This window comes from Ambystoma mexicanum, chromosome 5q (assembly GCF_040938575.1).
Source record: "Ambystoma mexicanum isolate Mex_15411 chromosome 5q, UKY_AmexF1_1, whole genome shotgun sequence".
Lineage (NCBI taxonomy): Eukaryota > Metazoa > Chordata > Amphibia > Caudata > Ambystomatidae > Ambystoma > Ambystoma mexicanum.
The window spans coordinates 205,203,068-205,223,009 of NC_090933.1; positions in this window are offsets into that span (position 1 = coordinate 205,203,068).

Sequence of the window (19,942 nt, forward strand, 5' to 3'; positions counted from 1 at the left end):
ATTTTTGCATGCCTAAAATGCATTTTAAGTCCTTTTCTGGGCTGTAACATATTCTGAACGTTCACGGATGCAAGATGCATTTTTCGTGGAAAAAACATTTTTGGCAATTTCAGTGGTCTAGGATGGGGGTTAATTACGCTTTTAGGCTGCAAATGTGTTTGGGACATTCAGAGCTCTCTGACAGAGTTTTTGGGCCACCAACATTTTCTGGACATTAGGGGGTCTAGGATGCCTGTAAACACCTTTTTTGGGAATCCAAAGATTTCTACATTTTTGCAGGCCTCAGATGCAGTTAAGGCCTTTTTTGGACTGCTAACATATTCTGAACTTTCAGGGCTGTAGGGTTCATTTTTCGTGCCAAAATTATTTTTCGAATTTCAGTGGTCTAGTATGTGGGTTAATGCCCGTTTGAGGCTGCAAATGTTTTTGGGACATTCAGAGCTCTCTGATGAAGTTTTTAGGCCACCATCATTTTCTGGACTTTAGGGGGTCTAGGATGCCTGTAAACCCCTTTTTTGGGCCTCCAAAGATTTCAACATTTTTGCAGGCCTAAGATGCATTTTAGCCTTTTTTGGGCTGCTAACATATTCTCAACTTTCAGGGGTGTAGGATGCATTTTTCGTGCCAAAATTATTTTTGGGAATTTCAGTCGTCCACGAAGCGGGTTAATACCCCTTTCAGGCTGCACATGTTTTTGGGACATTCAGAGCTCTCTGACACAGTTTTTGGGCCACCAACATTTTCTGGATTTAAGGGGGTATAGGATGCCTGTAAACACCTTTTTTGGGCCTCCAAAGTTTTCTACATTTTTGCAGGCCTAAGATGCATTTTAAGGCCTTTTTTGGGCTGCTAACATATTCTTAACTTTCAGGGGTGTAGGATGCACTTTTTGTGACAAAAATGTTTTTGGGAATTTCAGTGGTCTAGGATGCGGGTTAATGCCCCTATCAGGCTGCAAATGTTTTTGGGACATTCAGAGCTCTCTGAACCTGCTTTTAGGCCACCATCATTTTCTGGACTTTAGGGGGTCTAGGATGCCTAAAAATACCTTTTTTTGGGCCTCCAAAGTTTTCTACATTTTTTCAGGCCTAAAATGTGGTTAAGGCCTTTTTTGAGCTGTAATATATTCTGAACTTTCAGGGGTGTAGGATGCATTTTCCGTGCCAAAATTATTTTTGGGAATTTCAGTGGTCTACGAAGCAGGTAAATGCCCCTTTTAGGCTGCAAATGTGTTTGGGACATTCAGAGCTCTGTGACGCAGTTTTTGGGCCACCAACATTTTCTGGACTTTAGGGGGTCTAGGATGCCTGTAAACATCTTTTTTGGGCCTCCAAATTTTTCAACATTTTTGGAGGCCTAAGATGCGGTTAAGGCCTTTTTTGGGCTGTAACATATTCTGAACTTTCAGGGGTGTAGGATGCATTTTTTGTGACAAAATTGTTTTTTAAATTTCAGTGGTCTAGGATGCGGGTAATGCCCCTTTGAGGCTGCATATGTTTTTGGGACATTCAGAGCTCTCTGACCCTGTTTTTAGTCCACCATCATTTTCTGGACTTTAGGGGGTCTAGGATGCCTAAAAACACCTTTTTTTGGGCCTCCAAAGTTGTCTACATTTTTTCAGGCCTAAGATGCGGTTAAGGCCTTTTTTGGCCTGTAACATATTCTGAACTTTCAGGGGTGTAGGATGCGGGTTTATGCCCCTTTCAGGCTGCAAATGTTTTTGGGACATTCAGAGCTCTCTGAGGCAGTTTTTGGGCCACCAACATTTTCTGGACTTTAGGGGGTCTAGGATGCCTGTAAACACCTTTTTTGGGCCTCCAGAATTGTCTACATGTTTGCAGGCCTCAGATGCGGTTAAGGCCTTTTTTGGACTGCTAACCTATTCTGAACTTTCAGGGCTGTAGGATTCATTTTTCGTGCCAAAATTATTTTTTGAATGTCAGTGGTCTAGTATGTGGGTTAATGCCCGTTTGAGGCTGCAAATGTTTTTAGGACATTCAGAGCTCTCTGACGCAGTATTTAGGCCACCATCATTTTCTGGACTTTAGGGGGTCTAGGATGCCTGTAAACCCCTTTTTTGGGCCTCCAAAGTTTTCTACATTCTTTCAGGCCTAAGATGCGGTTAAGGCCTTTTTTGGGCTGTAACATATTCTGAACTTTCAGGGGTGTAGGATGCATTTTCTGTGCCAAAATTATTTTTGGAATGTCAGTGGTCTAGGATGTGGGTTAATGCCCGTTTGAGGCTGCAAATGTTTTTGGGACATTCAGAGCTCTCTGACGCAGTTTTTAGGCCACCATCATTTTCTGGACTTTAGGGGGTCTAGGATGGCTGTAAACCCCTTTTTTGGGCCTCCAAAGATTTCAACATTTTTGCAGGCCTAAGATGCATTTTAAGGCCTTATTTGGGCTGCTAACATATTCTCAACTTTCAGGGGTGTAGGATGCATTTTTCGTGTCAAAATTATTTTTGGGAATTTCAGTGGTCCACGAAGCGGGTTAATGCCCCTTTCAGGCTGCACATGTTTTTGGGACATTCAGAGCTCTCTGACACAGTTTTTGGGCCACCAACATTTTCTGGACTTAAGGGGGTCTAGGATGCCTGTAAACACCTTTTTTGGGCCTCCAAAGTTTTCTACATTTTTGCAGGCCTAAGATGCATTTTAATGCCTTTTTTGGGCTGCTAACATATTCTAAACTTTCAGGGGTGTAGGATGCACTTTTTGTGACAAAAATATTTTTGGGAATTTCAGTGGTCTAGGATGCGGGTTAATGCCCCTTTCATGCTGCAAATGTTTTTGGGACATTCAGAGCTCTCTGATGCAGTTTTTATGCCACCAACATTTTCTGGACTTTAGGGGGTCTAGGATGCCTAACAATACCTTTATATGGGCCTCCAAAGTTTTCTACATTTTTTCAGGCCTAAGATCTGGTTAAGGCCTTTTTTGAGCTGTAATATATTCTGAACTTTCAGGGGTGTAGGATGCATTTTCTGTGCCAAAATTATTTTTGGAATTTCAGTGGTTTAGGATGCGGGTTAATGCCCCTTTCATGCTGCAAATGTTTTTGGGACATTCAGAGCTCTCTGAACCTGCTTTTAGGCCACCATCATTTTCTGGACTTTAGGGCATCTAGGATGCCTGTGAACCCGTTTTTTGGGCCTCCAAAGATTTCAACATTTTTGCAGGTCTAAGATGCATTTTAAGGCCTTTTTTAGGCTGCTAACATATTCTGACCGTTCACGGATGTAAAATGCATTTTTCGTGACAAAAATATTTCTTGGAATTTCAGTGGTCTAGGATGCGGTTTAAATCCCCTTTCAGGCTGCAAATGTTGTTGGGACATTCAGAGCTCTCTGACACCGTTTTTGGGCCACCAACATTTTCTGGACGTAAGGGGCCTAGGATGCCTGTAAACACCTTTTTTAGGCCTCCAAATTTTTCTACATTTTTGCAGGCCTAAGATGCATTTTAAGGCCTTTTTTGGGCTGTTAACATATTCTGAACGTTCACTGATGCAAGATGCATTTTTTGTGGAAAAAACATTTTTGGCAATTTCAGTGGTCTAGGATGCGGCTTAATTACCCTTTTAGGCTGCAAATGTGTTTGGGACATTCAGAGCTCTCTGACACTGTTTTTGGGTGCCAACATTTTCTGGAATTTAGGGGATCTAGGATGCCTGTAAACCACTTTTTTGGGCCTCCAAACTTTTCTACATTTTTGCAGGCCTAAGATGTGGTTAAGGCCTTTTTTGGACTGCTAACATATTCTGAACTTTCAGGGCTGTAGGATTCATTTTTCGTGCCAAAATTATTTTTTGAATTTCAGTGGTCTAGGATGCGGGTAATGCCCCTTTGAGGCTGCAAATGTTTTTGGGACATTCAGAGCTCTATGACCCCGTTTTTAGGCCACCATCATTTTCTGGACTTTAGGGGGTCTAGGATGCCTGTAAACCCCTTTTTTGGGTCTCCAAAGTTTTCTACATTTTTGCAGGCCTAAGATGTGTTTAAGGCCTTTTTTGGGCTGCTAACATATTCTGAAAGTTCAGGGGTGTAGGATGCACTTTTCGTGACAAAATTATTTTTGGTAATTTCAGTGGTCTAGGATGCGGGTAATGCCCCTTTGAGGCTGCAAATGTTTTTGGGATATTCAGAGGTCTCGGACCCCGTTTTTAGGCCACCATCATTTTCTGGACTTTAGGGGGTCTAGGATGCCTGTAAACCCCTTTTTTGGGCCTCCAAAGTTTTCTACATTTTTGCAGGCCTAAGATGTGTTTAAGGCCTTTTTCGGGCTGCTAACATATTCTGAAAGTTCAGGGGTGTAGGATGCACTTTTCGTGACAAAATTATTTTTGGTAATTTCAGTGGTCTAGGATGCGGGTAATGCCCCTTTGAGGCTGCAAATGTTTTTGGGACATTCAGAGCTCTATGACCCCGTTTTTAGGCCACCATCATTTGCTGGACTTTAGGGGGTCTAGGATGCCTGTAAACCCCTTTTTTGGGTCTCCAAAGTTTTCTACATTTTTGCAGGCCTAAAATGTGGTTAAGGTCTTTTTTGGGCTGCTAACATATTCTGAACGTTCATGGATGTAAGATGCATTTTTCGTGGGAAAAATATTTTTGGGAATTTCAATGGTCTAGGATGCGGGTTAATGCCCCTTTTAGGCTGCAAATGTGTTTGGGACATTCAGAGCTCTCTGACACAGTTTGTGGGTGCCAACATTTTCTGGACTTAGGGGGTCTAGGATGCCTGTAAACCCCTTTTTTGGGTCACCAAAGTTTTCTACATTTTTGCAGGCCTAAGATGCATTTTAAGGCCTTTTTTGGGCTGCTAACATATTCTTACTTTCAGGGGTGTAGGATGCATTTTCCGTGCCAAAATCATTTTTGGAATTTCAGTGGTCTTGGATGTGATAATGCCCCTTTGACGCTACAAATGTTTTTGGGACATTCAGAGCTCTCTGAACCTGCTTTTAGGCCACCATCATTTTCTGGACTTTAGGGGGTCTAGGATGACTGTAAACATCTTTTTTGGGCCTCCAAATTGTTCTACATTTTTGCAGGCCTAAGATGCGGTTAAGGCCTTTTTTGCGCTGTAACATATTCTGAACTTTCAGGGGTGTAGGATGCATTTTTTGTGACAAAATTATTTTTTAAATTTCAGTGGTCTAGGATGCGGGTAATGCCCCTTTCAGGCTGCATATGTTTTTGGGACATTCAGAGCTCTCTGACCCTGTTTTTAGTCCACCATCATTTTCTGGACTTTAGGGGGTCTAGGATGCCTAAAAACACCTTTTTTTGGGCCTCCAAAGTTTTCTACATTTTTTTCAGGCCTAAGATGCGGTTAAGGCCTTTTTTGGCCTGTAACATATTCTGAACTTTCAGGGGTGTAGGATGCATTTTTTGTGCCAAAATTATTTTTGGGAATTGCAGTGGTCTAGGATGCGGGTTAATGCCCCTTTCAGGCTGCAAATGTTTTGGGGACATTCAGAGCTCTCTGAGGCAGTTTTTGGACCACCAACATTTTCTGGACTATAGAGGGTCTAGGATGCCTGTAAACCCCTTTTTTGGGCTTCCAAAGTTTTCTACATTTTCGCAGGCCTAAGATGTGGTTAAGGCCTTTTTTGGGCTGCTAAGATATTCTTAACTTTCAGGGGTGTAGGATGCATTTTTCGTGCCAAAATAATTTTTGGACACTTCAGTGGTCTAGGATGCGGGTTAATTCCCCTTTGAGGATGCAAATGTTTTTGGGACATTCAGAGCTCTCTGACGCAGGTTTTGGGCCAGCAACATTTTCTGGACTTTAGGGGGTTTAAGATGCCTGTGAACACCTTTTTTGGGCCTCCAAAGTTTTCTACATTTTTGCAGGACTAAGATGCGGTTAAGGCCTTTTTTGGACTGCAAACATATTCTGAACTTTCAGGGCTGTAGGATAAATTTTTCGTGCCAAAATCATTTTTTGAATCTCAGTGTTCTAGGATGCGGGTTAATGCCCCTTTTAGGCTGCAAATGTGTTTGGGACATTCAAGCTCTCTGACACAGTTTTTGGGTGCCAACATTTTCTGGACTTTAAGGGGTCTAGGATGCCTGTAAACCCCTTTTTTGGGCCTCCAAAGATTTCTACATTTTTGCAGGCCTAAGATGTGGTTAAGGCCTTTTTTGGGCTGCTAACATATTTTTAACTTTCAGGGGTGTAGGATGCATTTTTCGTGCCCAAAAGGTTTTTGGAGACTTCAGTGGTCTAGGATGCGGGTTAATTCCCCTTTGAAGCTGCAGATGTTTTTGGGACATTCAGAGCTCTCTGACGCAGGTTTTGGGCCACCAACATTTTATGGACTTTAGGGGGTTTAAGATACCTGTAAACACCTTTTTTGGGGCCGCCAACGTTTTCTACATTTTTGCAGGCCTAAGATGCGGTTAATGCCTTTTTTGGACTGCAAACATATTCTGAACTTTCAGGGCTGTAGGATGCATTTTTCGTGCCAAAATTATTTTTTGAATCTCAGTGGTCTAGTATGTGGGTTAATGCCCCTATTAGGCTGCAAATGTTTTTGTGACATTCAGAGCTCTCTGACCCCGTTTTTAGACCACCTTCATTTTCTGGACTTTAGAGGGTCTAGGATGCCTGTAAACCCCTTTTTTGGGCTTCCAAAGTTTTATACATTTTCGCAGGCCTAAGATGTGGTTAAGGCCTTTTTTGGGCTGCTAAGATATTCTTAACTTTCAGGGGTGTAGGATGCATTTTTCGTGCCAAAATAATTTTTGGAAACTTCAGTGGTCTAGGATGCGGGTTAATTCCCCTTTGAGGATGCAAATGTTTTTGGGACATTCAGAGCTCCCTGACGCAGGTTTTGGGCCAGCAACATTTTCTGGACTTTAGAGGGTCTAGGATGCCTGTAAACCCCTTTTTTGGGCCTCCAAAGTCTTCTACATTTTTGCAGGCCTAAGATGCGGTTAAGGCCTTTTTTGGACTGCAAACATATTCTGAACTTTCAGGGCTGTAGGATACATTTTTCGTGCCAAAATCATTTTTTGAATCTCAGTGTTCTAGGATGCGGGTTAATGCCCCTTTTAGGCTGCAAATGTGTTTGGGACATTCAAGCTCTCTGACACAGTTTTTGGGTGCCAACATTTTCTGGACTTTAAGGGGTCTAGGATGCCTGTAAACCCCTTTTTTGGGCCTCCAAAGTTTTCTACATTTTTGCAGGCCTAAGATGTGGTTAAGGCCTTTTTTGGGCTGCTAACATATTTTTAACTTTCAGGGGTGTAGGATGCATTTTTCGTGCCCAAAAAGTTTTTGGAGACTTCAGTGGTCTAGGATGCGGGTTAATTCCCCTTTGAGGCTGCAGATGTTTTTGGGACATTCAGAGCTCTCTGACGCAGGTTTTGGGCCACCAACATTTTCTGGACTTTAGGGGGTTTAAGATACCTGTAAACACCTTTTTTGGGGCCGCCAAAGTTTTCTACATTTTTGCAGGCCTAAGATGCGGTTAAGGCCTTTTTTGGACTGCAAACATATTCTGAACTTTCAGGGCTGTAGGATGCATTTTTCGTGCCAAAATTATTTTTTGAATCTCAGTGGTCTAGTATGTGGGTTAATGCCCCTTTTAGGCTGCAAATGTTTTTGTGACATTCAGAGCTCTCTGACCCCGTTTTTAGACCACCTTCATTTTCTGGACTTTAGAGGGTCTAGGATGCCTGTGAACCCCTTTTTTGGGCCTCGAAAGATTTCAACATTTTTGCAGGCCTAAGATGCATTTTAAAGCCTTTTTTGGGCTGTTAACATATTCTTAACTTTCGGGGTGTAGGATGCATTTTTCGTGGCAAAATAATTTTTTGGGAATTTCAGTCGTCTACAAAGCGGGTTTATGCCCCTTTCAGGCTGCAAATGTTTTTGGGACATTCAGAGCTCTCTGACACAGTTTTTGGGCCACCAACATTTTCTGGACTTTAGGGGGTCTAGGATGCCTGTAAACCCCTTTTTTGGGCCTCCAAAGTTTTCAACATTTTTGCAGGCCTAAGATGCATTTTAAGGCCTTTTTTGGGCTGCTAACATATTCTTAACTTTCAGGGGTGTAGGATGCATTTTTGGTGCCAAAATAATTTTTGGAAACTTCACTGGTCTAGGATGCAGGTTAATGCCCCTTTGAGGCTGCAAATGTTTTTGGGAGAATGTCTACATTTTTTGCAGGCCTAAAATGCGGTTAGGCCTTTTTTGGGCTGTAACATATTCTGAACTTTCAGGGGTGTAGGATGCATTTTTCATGCCAAAATTATTTTTGGGAATTTCAGTGGTCTAGGATGCGGGTTAATTCCCCTTTTAGGCTGCAAATGTGTTTGGGACATTCGAGCTCTCTGACACAGTTTTTGGGTTCCAATATTTTCTGGACTTTAGGGGGTCTAGGATGCCAGTAAACCCCTTTTTTGGGCCTCCAAAGTTTTCGACATTTTTGCAGGCCTATAATGCATTTTAAGGCCTTTTTTTGGGCTGCTAACATATTCTTAACTTTCAGGGGTGTAGGATGCATTTTTCGTGCCAAAATAATTTTTGAAAACTTCAGTGGTCTAGGATGCGGGTTATTGTCCCTTTGAGGCTGCAAATGTTTTTGGGAGAATGTCTACATTTTTTGCAGGCCTAAGATGCGGTTAGGCCTTTTTTGGGCTGCTAACATATTCTGAACTTTCACGGATGTAAGATGCATTTTTCTTGGAAAAAATATTCTTGGGAATTTCAGTGGTCTAGGATGCGGGTAATGCCCCTTTGTGGCTGCAAATGTTTTTGGGACATTCAGAGCTCTCTGAACCTGCTTTTAGGCCACCATCATTTTCTGGACTTTAGGGCATCTAGGATGCCTGTGAACCCGTTTTTTGGGCCTCCAAAGATTTCAACATTTTTGCAGGTCTAAGATGCATTTTAAGGCCTTTTTTAGGCTGCTAACATAATCTGACCGTTCACGGATGTAAGATGCATTTTTCGTGACAAAAATATTTCTTGGAATTTCAGTGGTCTAGGATGCGGGTTAATGCCCCTTTCAGGCTGCAAATGTTGTTGGGACATTCAGAGCTCTCTGACACAGTTTTTGGGCCACCAACATTTTCTGGACTTAAGGGGCCTAGGATGCCTGTAAACACCTTTTTTGGGCCTCCAAATTTTTCTACATTTTTGCAGGCCTAAGATGCATTTTAAGGCCTTTTTTGGGCTGTTAACATATTCTGAACGTTCACGGATGCAAGATGCATTTTTTGTGGAAAAAACATTTTTGGCAATTTCAGTGGTCTAGGATGCGGCTTAATTACCCTTTTAGGCTGCAAATGTGTTTGGGACATTCAGAGCTCTCTGACACTGTTTTTGGGTGCCAACATTTTCTGGAATTTAGGGGATCTATGATGCCTGTAAACCACTTTTTTGGGCCTCCAAAGTTTTCTACATATTTGCAGGCCTAAGATGTGGTTAAGGCCTTTTTTGGACTGCCAACATATTCTGAACTTTCAGGGCTGTAGGATTCATTTTTCGTGCCAAAATTATTTTTTGAATTTCAGTGGTCTAGGGTGTGGGTTAATGCCCGTTTGAGGCTGCAAATGTTTTTGGGACATTCAGAGCTCTCGGACCCCGTTTTTAGGCCACCATCATTTTCTGGACTTTAGGGGGTCTAGGATGCCTGTAAACCCCTTTTTTGGGCCTCCAATGTTTTCTACATTTTTGCAGGCCTAAGATGTGTTTAAGGCCTTTTTTGGGCTGCTAACATATTCTGAAAGTTCAGGGGTGTAGGGTGCACTTTTCGTGACAAAATTATTTTTGGTAATTTCAGTGGTCTAGGATGCGGGTAATGCCCCTTTGAGGCTGCAAATGTTTTTGGGACATTCAGAGCTCTATGACCCCGTTTTTAGGCCACCATCATTTTCTGGACTTTAGGGGGTCTAGGATGCCTGTAAACCCCTTTTTTGGGTCTCCAAAGTTTTCTACATTTTTACAGGCCTAAAATGTGGTTAAGGCCTTTTTTTGGGCTGCTAACATATTCTGAACGTTCATGGATGTAAGATGCATTTTTCGTGGGAAAAATATTTTTGGGAAATTCAATGGTCTAGGATGCGGGTTAATGCCCCTTTTAGGCTGCAAATGTGTTTGGGACATTCAGAGCTCTCTGACACAGTTTGTGGGTGCCAACATTTTCTGGACTTAGGGGGTCTAGGATGCCTGTAAACCCCTTTTTTGGGTCACCAAAGTTTTCTACATTTTTGCAGGCCTAAGATGCATTTTAAGGCCTTTTTTGGGCTGCTAACATATTCTTAACTTTCAGGGGTGTAGGATGCATTTTTTCCGTGCCAAAATCATTTTTGGAATGTCAGTGGTCTTGGATGTGATAATGCCCCTTTGAGGCTGCAAATGTTTTTGGGACATTCAGAGCTCTCTGAACCTGCTTTTAGGCCACCATCATTTTCTGGACTTTAGGGCATCTAGGATGCCTGTGAACCTCTTTTTTAGGCCTCCAAAGATTTCAACATTTTTGCAGGCCTAAAATGCATTCTAAGGCCTTTTTTGGGCTGCTAACATATTCTTAACTTTCAGGGGTGTAGGATGCATTTTTCGTGTCAAAATTATTTTTGGGAATTTCAGTGGTCTACGAAGCAGGTAAATGCCCCTTTTAGGCTGCAAATGTGTTTGGGACATTCAGAGCTCTGTGACGCAGTTTTTGGGCCACCAACATTTTCTGGACTTTAGGGGATCTAGGATGCCTGTAAACATCTTTTTTGGGCCTCCAAATTTTTCAACATTTTTGGAGGCCTAAGATGCGGTTAAGGCCTTTTTTGGGCTGTAACATATTCTGAACTTTCAGGGGTGTAGGATGCATTTTTTGTGACAAAATTGTTTTTTAAATTTCAGTGGTCTAGGATGCGGGTAATGCCCCTTTGAGGCTGCATATGTTTTGGGACATTCAGAGCTCTCTGACCCTGTTTTTAGTCCACCATCATTTTCTGGACTTTAGGGGGTCTAGGATGCCTAAAAACACCTTTTTTTGGGCCTCCAAAGTTTTCTACATTTTTTTCAGGCCTAAGATGCGGTTAAGGCCTTTTTTGGCCTGGAACATATTCTGAACTTTCAGGGGTGTAGGATGCATTTTTTGTGCCAAAATTATTTTTGGGAATTGCAGTGGTCTAGGATGCGGGTTAATGCCCCTTTCAGGCTGCAAATGTTTTGGGGACATTCGGATCTCTGAGGCAGTTTTTGGACCACCAACATTTTCTGGACTTTAGAGGGTCTAGGATGCCTGTAAACCCCTTTTTTGGGCTTCCAAAGTTTTCTACATTTTCGCAGGCCTAAGATGTGGTTAAGGCCTTTTTTGGGCTGCTAAAATATTCTTAACTTTCAGGGGTGTAGGATGCATTTTTCGTGCCAAAATAATTTTTGGAAACTTCAGTGGTCTAGGATGCGGATTAATTCCCCTTTGAGGATGATAAAGTTTTTGGGACATTCAGAGCTCTCTGACGCAGGTTTTGGGCCAGCAACATTTTCTGGACTTTAGGGGGTTTAAGATGCCTGTGAACACCTTTTTTGGGCCTCCAAAGTTTTCTACATTTTTGCAGGCCTAAGATGCGGTTAAGGCCTTTTTTGGACTGCAAACATATTCTGAACTTTCAGGGCTGTAGGATACATTTTTCGTGCCAAAATCATTTTTTGAATCTCAGTGTTCTAGGATGTGGGTTAATGCCCCTTTGAGGCTGCAAATATTTTTGGGACATTCAGAGCTCTCTGACCCCGTTTTCAGACCACCTTCATTTTCTGGACTTTAGGGGGTCTAGGATGCCTGTAAAACCCTTTTATGTGCCTCCAAAGATTTCAACATTTTTGCAGGCCTAAGATGCATTTTAAAGCCTTTTTTGGGCTGTTAAGATATTCTTAACTTTCAGGGGTGTAGGATGTATTTTTCTTGTCAAAATTATTTTTGGGAATTTCAGTGGTCTACGAAGCGGGTTAATGCCCCTTTCAGTCTGCAAATGTTTTTGGGACATTCAGAGCTCGCTGACACAGTTTTTGGGCCACCAACATTTTCTGGACTTTAGGGGATCTAGGATGCCTGTAAACATCTTTTTTGGGCCTCCAAATTTTTCAACATTTTTGCAGGCCTAAGATGCATTTTAAAGCCTTTTTTGGGCTGTTAAGATATTCTTAACTTTCAGGGGTGTAGGATGTATTTTTCTTGTCAAAATTATTTTTGGGAATTTCAGTGGTCTACGAAGCGGGTTAATGCCCCTTTCAGTCTGCAAATATTTTTGGGACATTCAGAGCTCTCTGACCCCGTTTTTAGACCACCTTCATTTTCTGGACTTTAGGGGGTCTAGGATGCCTGTAAAACCCTTTTATGTGCCTCCAAAGATTTCAACATTTTTGCAGGCCTAAAATGCATTCTAAGGCCTTTTTTGGGCTGCTAACATATTCTTAACTTTCAGGGGTGTAGGATGTATTTTTCTTGTCAAAATTATTTTTGGGAATTTCAGTGGTCTACGAAGCGGGTTAATGCCCCTTTCAGTCTGCAAATGTTTTTGGGACATTCAGAGCTCGCTGACACAGTTTTTGGGCCACCAACATTTTCTGGATTTAAGTGGGTCTAGGATGCCTGTAAACACCTTATCTGGGCCTCCAAAGTTTTCTACATTTTTGCAGGCCTAAAATGCATTTTAAGGCCTTTTTTGGGCTGCTAACATATTCTTCACTTTCAGGGGTGTAGGATGCATTTTTCGTGGAAAAAATATTTTTGGGAATTTCAGTGGTCTACGAAGCGGGTTAATGCCCCTTTTAGGCTGCAAGTGTGTTTGGGACATTCAAGCTCTCTGACACAGTTTTTGGGTGCCAATATTGTCTGGACTTTAAGGGGTCTAGGATGCCTGTAAACCCCTTTTTTGGGCCTCTAAAGTTTTCTACATTTTTGCAGGCCTAAGATGTGGTTAAGGCCTTTTTTGGGCTGCTAACATATTTTTAACTTTCAGGGGTGTAGGATGCATTTTTCGTGCCCAAAACATTTTTGGAAACTTCAGTGGTCTAGGATGCGGGTTAATTCCCCTTTGAGGCTGCAGATGTTTTTGGGACATTCAGAGCTCTCTGACGCAGGTTTTGGGCCACCAACATTTTCTGGACTTTAGGGGGTTTAAGATACCTGCAAACACCTGTTTTGGGGCCGCCAAAGTTTTCTACATTTTTGTAGGCCTAAGATGCGGTTAAGGCCTTTTTTGGACTGCAAACATATTCTGAACTTTCAGGGCTGTAGGATGCATTTTTCGTGCCAAAATTATTTTTTGAATCTCAGTGGTCTAGGATGTGGGTTAATGCCCCTTTTAGGCTGCAAATGTTTTTGTGACATTCAGAGCTCTCTGACCCCGTTTTTAGACCACCTTCATTTTCTGGACTTTAGAGGGTCTAGGATGCCTGTGAACCCCTTTTTTGGGCCTCGAAAGATTTCAACATTTTTGCAGGCCTAAGATGCATTTTAAAGCCTTTTTTGGGCTGTTAACATATTCTTAACTTTCAGGGGTGTAGGATGCATTTTTCTTGCCAAAATAATTTTTGGAAACTTCAGTGGTCTACGAAGTGGGTTAATGCCCCTTTCAGGCTGCAAATGTTTTTGGGACATTCAGAGCTCTCTGACACAGATTTTGGGCCACCAACATTTTCTGGACTTTAGGGGGTCTAGGATGCCTGTAAACCCTTTTTTTGGGCATCCAATGTTTTCTACACTTTTTTCAGGCCTAGGATGCGGTTAAGGCCTTTTTTGGGCTGTAACATATTCTGAACTTTCGGGGTGTAGGATGCATTTTTCGTGGCAAAATTATTTTTTGGCAATTTCAGTCGTCTACAAAGCGGGTTTATGCCCCTTTCAGGCTGCAAATGTTTTTGGGACATTCAGAGCTCTCTGACACAGTTTTTGGGCCACCAACATTTTCTGGACTTTAGGGGGTCTAGGATGCCTGTAAACCCCTTTTTTGGGCCTCCAAAGTTTTCAACATTTTTGCAGGCCTAAGATGCATTTTAAGGCCTTTTTTGGGCTGCTAACATATTCTTAACTTTCAGGGGTGTAGGATGCATTTTTGATGCCAAAATAATTTTTGGAAACTTCAGTGGTCTAGGATGCGGGTTAATGCCCCTTTGAGGCTGCAAATGTTTTTGGGAGAATGTCTACATGTTTTGCAGGCCTAAAATGCGGTTAGGCCTTTTTTGGGCTGTAACATATTCTGAACTTTCAGGGGTGTAGGATGCATTTTTCATGCCAAAATTATTTTTGGGAATTTCAGTGGTCTAGGATGCGGGTTAATTCCCCTTTTAGGCTGCAAATGTGTTTGGGACATTCGAGCTCTCTGACACAGTTTTTGGGTGCCAACATTTTCTGGACTTTAGGGGGTCTAGGATGCCTGTAAACCCCTTTTTTGGGCCTCCAAAGTTTTCTACATTTTTGCAGGCCTAAGATGCATTTTAAGGCTTTTATTGGTCTGCTAACATATTCTGAACGTTCACGGATGCAAGATTTATTTTTCGTGGAAAAAATATTTTTGGGAATTTCAGTGGTCTAGGATGCGGGTTAATGCCCCTTTCAGGCTGCAAATGTTTTTGGGACATTCAGAGCTCTCTGACACAGTTTTTGGTCCAACAACATTTTCTGGATTTAAGGGAGTCTAGGATGCCTGTAAACACCTTTTCTGGGCCTCCAAAGTTTTCTACATTTTTGCAGGCCTAAGATGCATTTTAAGGCCTTTTTTGGGCTGCTAACATTTTCTGAACGTTCACGGATGCAAGATGCATTTTTTGTGGAAAAAATATTTTTGGGAATTTCAGTGATCTAGGATGCGGGTTAATTCCCCTTTTAGGCTGCAAATGTGTTTGGGACATTCGAGCTCTCTGACACAGTTTTTGGGTGCCAATATTTTCTGGACTTTAGGGGGTCTAGGATGCCTCTAAACCCCTTTTTTGGGCCTCCAAAGTTTTCGACATTTTTGCAGGCCTATAATGCATTTTAAGGCCTTTTTTGGGCTGCTAACATATTCTGAACTTTCACGGATGTAAGATGCATTTTTCGTGGGAAAAATATTTTTGGGAATTTCAGTGGTCTAGGATGCGGGTTAATGCCCCTTTTAGGTTGCAAATGTTTTTGGGACATTCAGAGCTCTCTGATAGTTTTTTGGCCACCAACATTTTCTGGACTTTAGGGGGTCTAGAATGCCTGTAAACCCCTTTTTTGGGCCTCCAAAGTTTTCTACATTTTTGCAGGCCTAAAATGCATATTAAGGCCTTTTTTGGGCTGCTAACATATTCTGAACTTTCATGGATGTAAGATACATTTTTCGTGGAAAAAATATTTTTGGGAATTTCAGTGGTCTAGGATGCTGGTTAATGCCCCTTTTAGGCTGCAAATGTTTTTGGGACATTCTGAGCTCTCTGATAGTTTTTTGGCCACCAACATTTTCTGGACTTTAAGGGGTCTAGAATGCCTGTAAACCCCTTTTTTGGGCCTCCAAAGTTTTCTACATTTTTGCAGGCCTAAAATGCATTTTAAGGCCTTTTTTGGGCTGCTAACATATTCTGAACTTTCACGGATGTAAGATGCATTTTTCGTGGAAAAAATATTTTTGGGAATTTCAGTGGTCTAGGATGCGGGTTAATGCCCCTTTCAGGGTGCAAATGTTTTTGGGACATTCAGAGCTCTCTGATAGTTTTTTGGTCACCAACATTTTCTGGACTTTAGGGGGTCTAGAATGCCTGTAAACCCCTTTTTTGGGCCTCCAAAATTTTCTACATTTTTGCAGGCCTAAAATGCATTTTAAGGCCTTTTTTGGGCTACTAACATATTCTGAACTTTCACGGATGTAAGATGCATTTTTCGTGGAAAAAATATTTTTGGAAATTTCAGTGGTCTAGGATGCGGGTTAATGCCCCTTTTAGGCTGCAAATGTTTTTGGGACATTCTGAGCTCTCTGACACAGTTTCTGGGCCACCAACATTTTCTGGACTTTAGGGGGTCTAGGATGCGTGTAAACCCCTTTTTTGGGCTTCCAAAGTTTTCTACATGTTTGCAGGCCTAAGATGTGGTTAAGGCCTTTTTTGGACTGCAAACATATTCTGAACTTTCATGGCTGTAGTATGCTTTTTTCGTGCCAAAATAATTTTTGGAAACTTCAGTGGTGTAGGATGCGGGTTAATGCCCCTTTGAGGCTGCAAATGTTTTTGGGACATTCAGAGCTCTCTGATGCAGGTTTTGGGCCACCAATATTTTCTGGACTTTAGGGGCTTTAAGATGCCTGTAAACACCTTTTTTGCGCCTCCAAAGTTTTCTAAATGTTTGCAGGCCTAAGATGCGGTTAAGGACTTTTTTGGACTGCAAACATATTCTGAACTTTTATGGCTGTAGGATGCATTTTTCGTGCCAAAAATATTTTTTGAATTTCAGTGGTCTAGGATGTGGGTTAATGCCCCTTTGAGGCTGCAAATGTTTTTGGGACATTCAGAGCTCTCTGACGCAGGTTTTAGGCCACCAACATTTTCTGGACTTTAGGGGGTTTAAGATGCCTGTAAACCCCTTTTTTGGGCCTCCAAAGATTTCAACATTTTTGCAGGCCTAAGATGCATTTTAAAGCCTTTTTTGGGCTGCTAACATATTCTTAACTTTCGGGGGTGTGGGATGCATTTTTCGTGATAAAAATATTTTTGGGAATTTCAGTGGTCTAGGATGCGGGTTAATGCCCCTTTTAGGCTTCAAATGTGTTTGGGACATTCAGAGATCTCTTACACAGTTTTTGGGCCACCAACATTTTCTGGACTTTAGGGGGTCTAGGATGCCTGTATACCCCTTTTTTGGGCCTCCAAAGTTTTATACATTTTTGCAGGCCCAAAATGCATTTTAAGGCCTTTTTTGGGCTGCTAACATATTCTGAACTTTCACTGATGTAAGATGCATTTTTCGTGGAAAAATATTTTTGGGAATTTCAGTGGTCTAGGATGCGGGTTAATGCCCCTTTTAGGCTGCATATGTTTTTGGGACATTCTGAGCTCTCTGACGCAGTTTTTTGGCCACCAAAATTTTCTGGACTTTAGGGGGTCTAGGATGCCTGTAAACCCCTTTTTTGGGCTTCCAAAGTTTTCTACATTTTTGCAGGACTAAGATGTGGTTAAGGCCTTTTTTGGGCTGCTAAGATATTCTTAACTTTCAGGGGTGTAGGATGCATTTTTCGTGCCAAAATAATTTTTGGAAACTTCAGTGGTGTAGGATGCGGGTTAATGCCCCTTTGAGGCTGCAAGTGTTTTTGGGACATTCAGAGCTCTCTGAAGCAGGTTCTGGGCCACCAACATTTTCTGGACTTTAGGGGATTTAAGATGCCTGTAAACACGTTTTTTGGGCCTCCAAAGTTTTCTAAATTTTTGCAGGCCTAAGATGCGGTTAAGGACTTTTTTGGACTGCAAACATATTCTGAACTTTTATGGCTGTAGGATGCATTTTTCGTGCCAAAAATATTTTTAGAATTTCAGTGGTCTAGGATGTGGGTTAATGCCCCTTTGAGGCTGCAAATGTTTTTGGGACATTCAGAGCTCTCTGACGCAGGTTTTAGGCCACCAACATTTTCTGGACTTTAGGGGGTTTAAGATGCCTGTAAACCCCTTTTTTGGGCCTCCAAAGATTTCAACATTTTTGCAGGCCTACGATGCATTTTAAAGCCTTTTTTGGGCTGCTAACATATTCTTAACTTTCAGAGGTGTGGGATGCATTTTTCGTGATAAAAATATTTTTGGGAATTTCAGTGGTCTAGGATGCGGGTTAATGCCCCTTTGAGGCTGCAATTGTTTTTGGGACATTCAGAGCTTTCTGACGCAGGTTTTGGGCCACCAACATTTTCTGGACTTTAGGGGGTTTAAGATGCCTGTAAACACCTTTTTTGGGCCTCCAAAGTTTTCTAAATTTTTGCAGGCCTAAGATGCGGTTAAGGCCTTTTTTGGACTGCAAACATATTCTGAACTTTCAGGGCAGTAGGATGCATTTTCCGTGCCAAAATTATTTTTTGAATTTCAGTGGTCTAGGATGTGGGTTAATGCCCCTTGAGGCTGAAAATGTTTCTGGGACATTCAGAGCTCTCTGACCCCGTTTTTAGACCACCTTCATTTTCTGGACTTTAGGGGGTCTAGGATGCCTGTAAACCCCTTTTTGGGCCTCCAAAGATTTCAACATTTTTGCAGGCCTAAAATGCATTTTAAAGCCTTTTTTGGGCTGTTAACATATTCTTAACTTTCAGGGGTGTAGGATGCATTTTTCTTGCCAAAATTATTTTTGGGAATTTCAGTGGTCTACAAAGCGGGTTAATGCCCCTTTCAGGCTGCAAATGTTTTTGGGACATTCAGAGCTCTCTGGGGCAGTTTTTGGGCCACCAACATTTTCTGTACTTTAGGGGGTCTAGGACGCCTGTAAACCCCTTTTTTGGGCCTCCAAAGTGTTCTACATTTTTGCAGTCCTAAAATGCATTTTAAGGCCTTTTTCCGGCTGCTAACATATTCTGAACGTTCAAGGATGTAAGATGCATTTTTCGTGGAAAAAATATTTTTGGGAATTTCAGTGGTCTAGGATGAGGGTTAATGCCCCTTTTATGCTGCAAATGTGTTTGGGACATTCAGAGCTCTCTGACACAGTTTGTGGGCGCCAACATTTTCTGGACTTTAGGGGCTCTAGGATGCCTGTAAACCCCTTTTTTGGGCCTCCAAAGTTTTCTACATTTTTTCAGGCCTAGGATGCGGTTAAGGCCTTTTTTGGGATGTAACATATTCTGAACTTTCGGGGTGTAGGATGCATTTTTCGTGCCAAAATTATTTTTGGGAATTTCAGTCGTCTACGAAGCAGGTTTATGCCCCTTTTAGGCTGCAGATGTTTTTGGGACATTCGGAGCTCTCTGACACAGTTTTTGGGCCACCAACATTTTCTTGACTTAAGGGGGTCTAGGATGCCTGTAAACACCTTTTTTGGGCGCCAAAGTTTTCTACATTTTTGCAGGCCTAAGATGCATTTTAAGGCCTTTTTGGGCTGCTAACATATTCTGAACGTTCATGATTGCAAGATGCATTTTTCATGGAAAATTTCTTTTGGGGAATTTCAGTGGTCTAGGATGCGGGTTAATTCCCCTTTTAGGCTGCAAATGTGTTTGGGACATTCAAGCTCTCTGACAGTTTTTGGGTGTCAACATTTTCTGGACTTTAGGGGGTCTAGGATGCCTGTAAACCCCTTTTTTGGGCCTCCAAAGTTTTCAACATTTTTGCAGACCTAACATGCATGTTAAGGCCTTTTTTGGGCTGCTAAGATATTCTTAACTTTCAGGGGTGTAGGATGCATTTTTCATGCCAAAATAATTTTTGGAAACTTCAGTGGTGTAGGATGCGAGTTAATGCCCCTTTGAGGCTGCACATGTTTTTGGGACATTCAGAGCTCTCTGAAACAGGTTTTGGGCCACCAACATTTTCTGGACTTTAGGGGATTTAAGATGCCTGTAAACACGTTTTTTGGGCCTCCAAAGTTTTCTAAATTTTTGCAGGCCTAAGATGCGGTTAAGGCCTTTTTTGGACTGCAAACATATTCTGAACTTTCAGGGCTGTAGGATGCATTTTTCATGCCAAAATTATTTTTTGAATTTCAGTGGTCTAGGATGTGGGTTAATGCCCCTTTGAGGCTGCAAATGTTTTTGGGACAATCAGAGATCTCTGACGCAGGTTTTGGGCGACCAACATTTTCTGGACTTTAGGGGGTTTAAGATACCTGTAAACCCCTTTTTTGGGCCTCCAAAGATTTCAACATTTTTGCAGGCCTAAGATGCATTTTAAAGCCTTTTTTGGGCTGCTAACATATTCTTAACTTTCAGGGGTGTGGGATGCATTTTTAGAGATAAAAATATTTTTGGGAATTTCAGTGGTCTGGGATGCGGGTTAATGCCCCT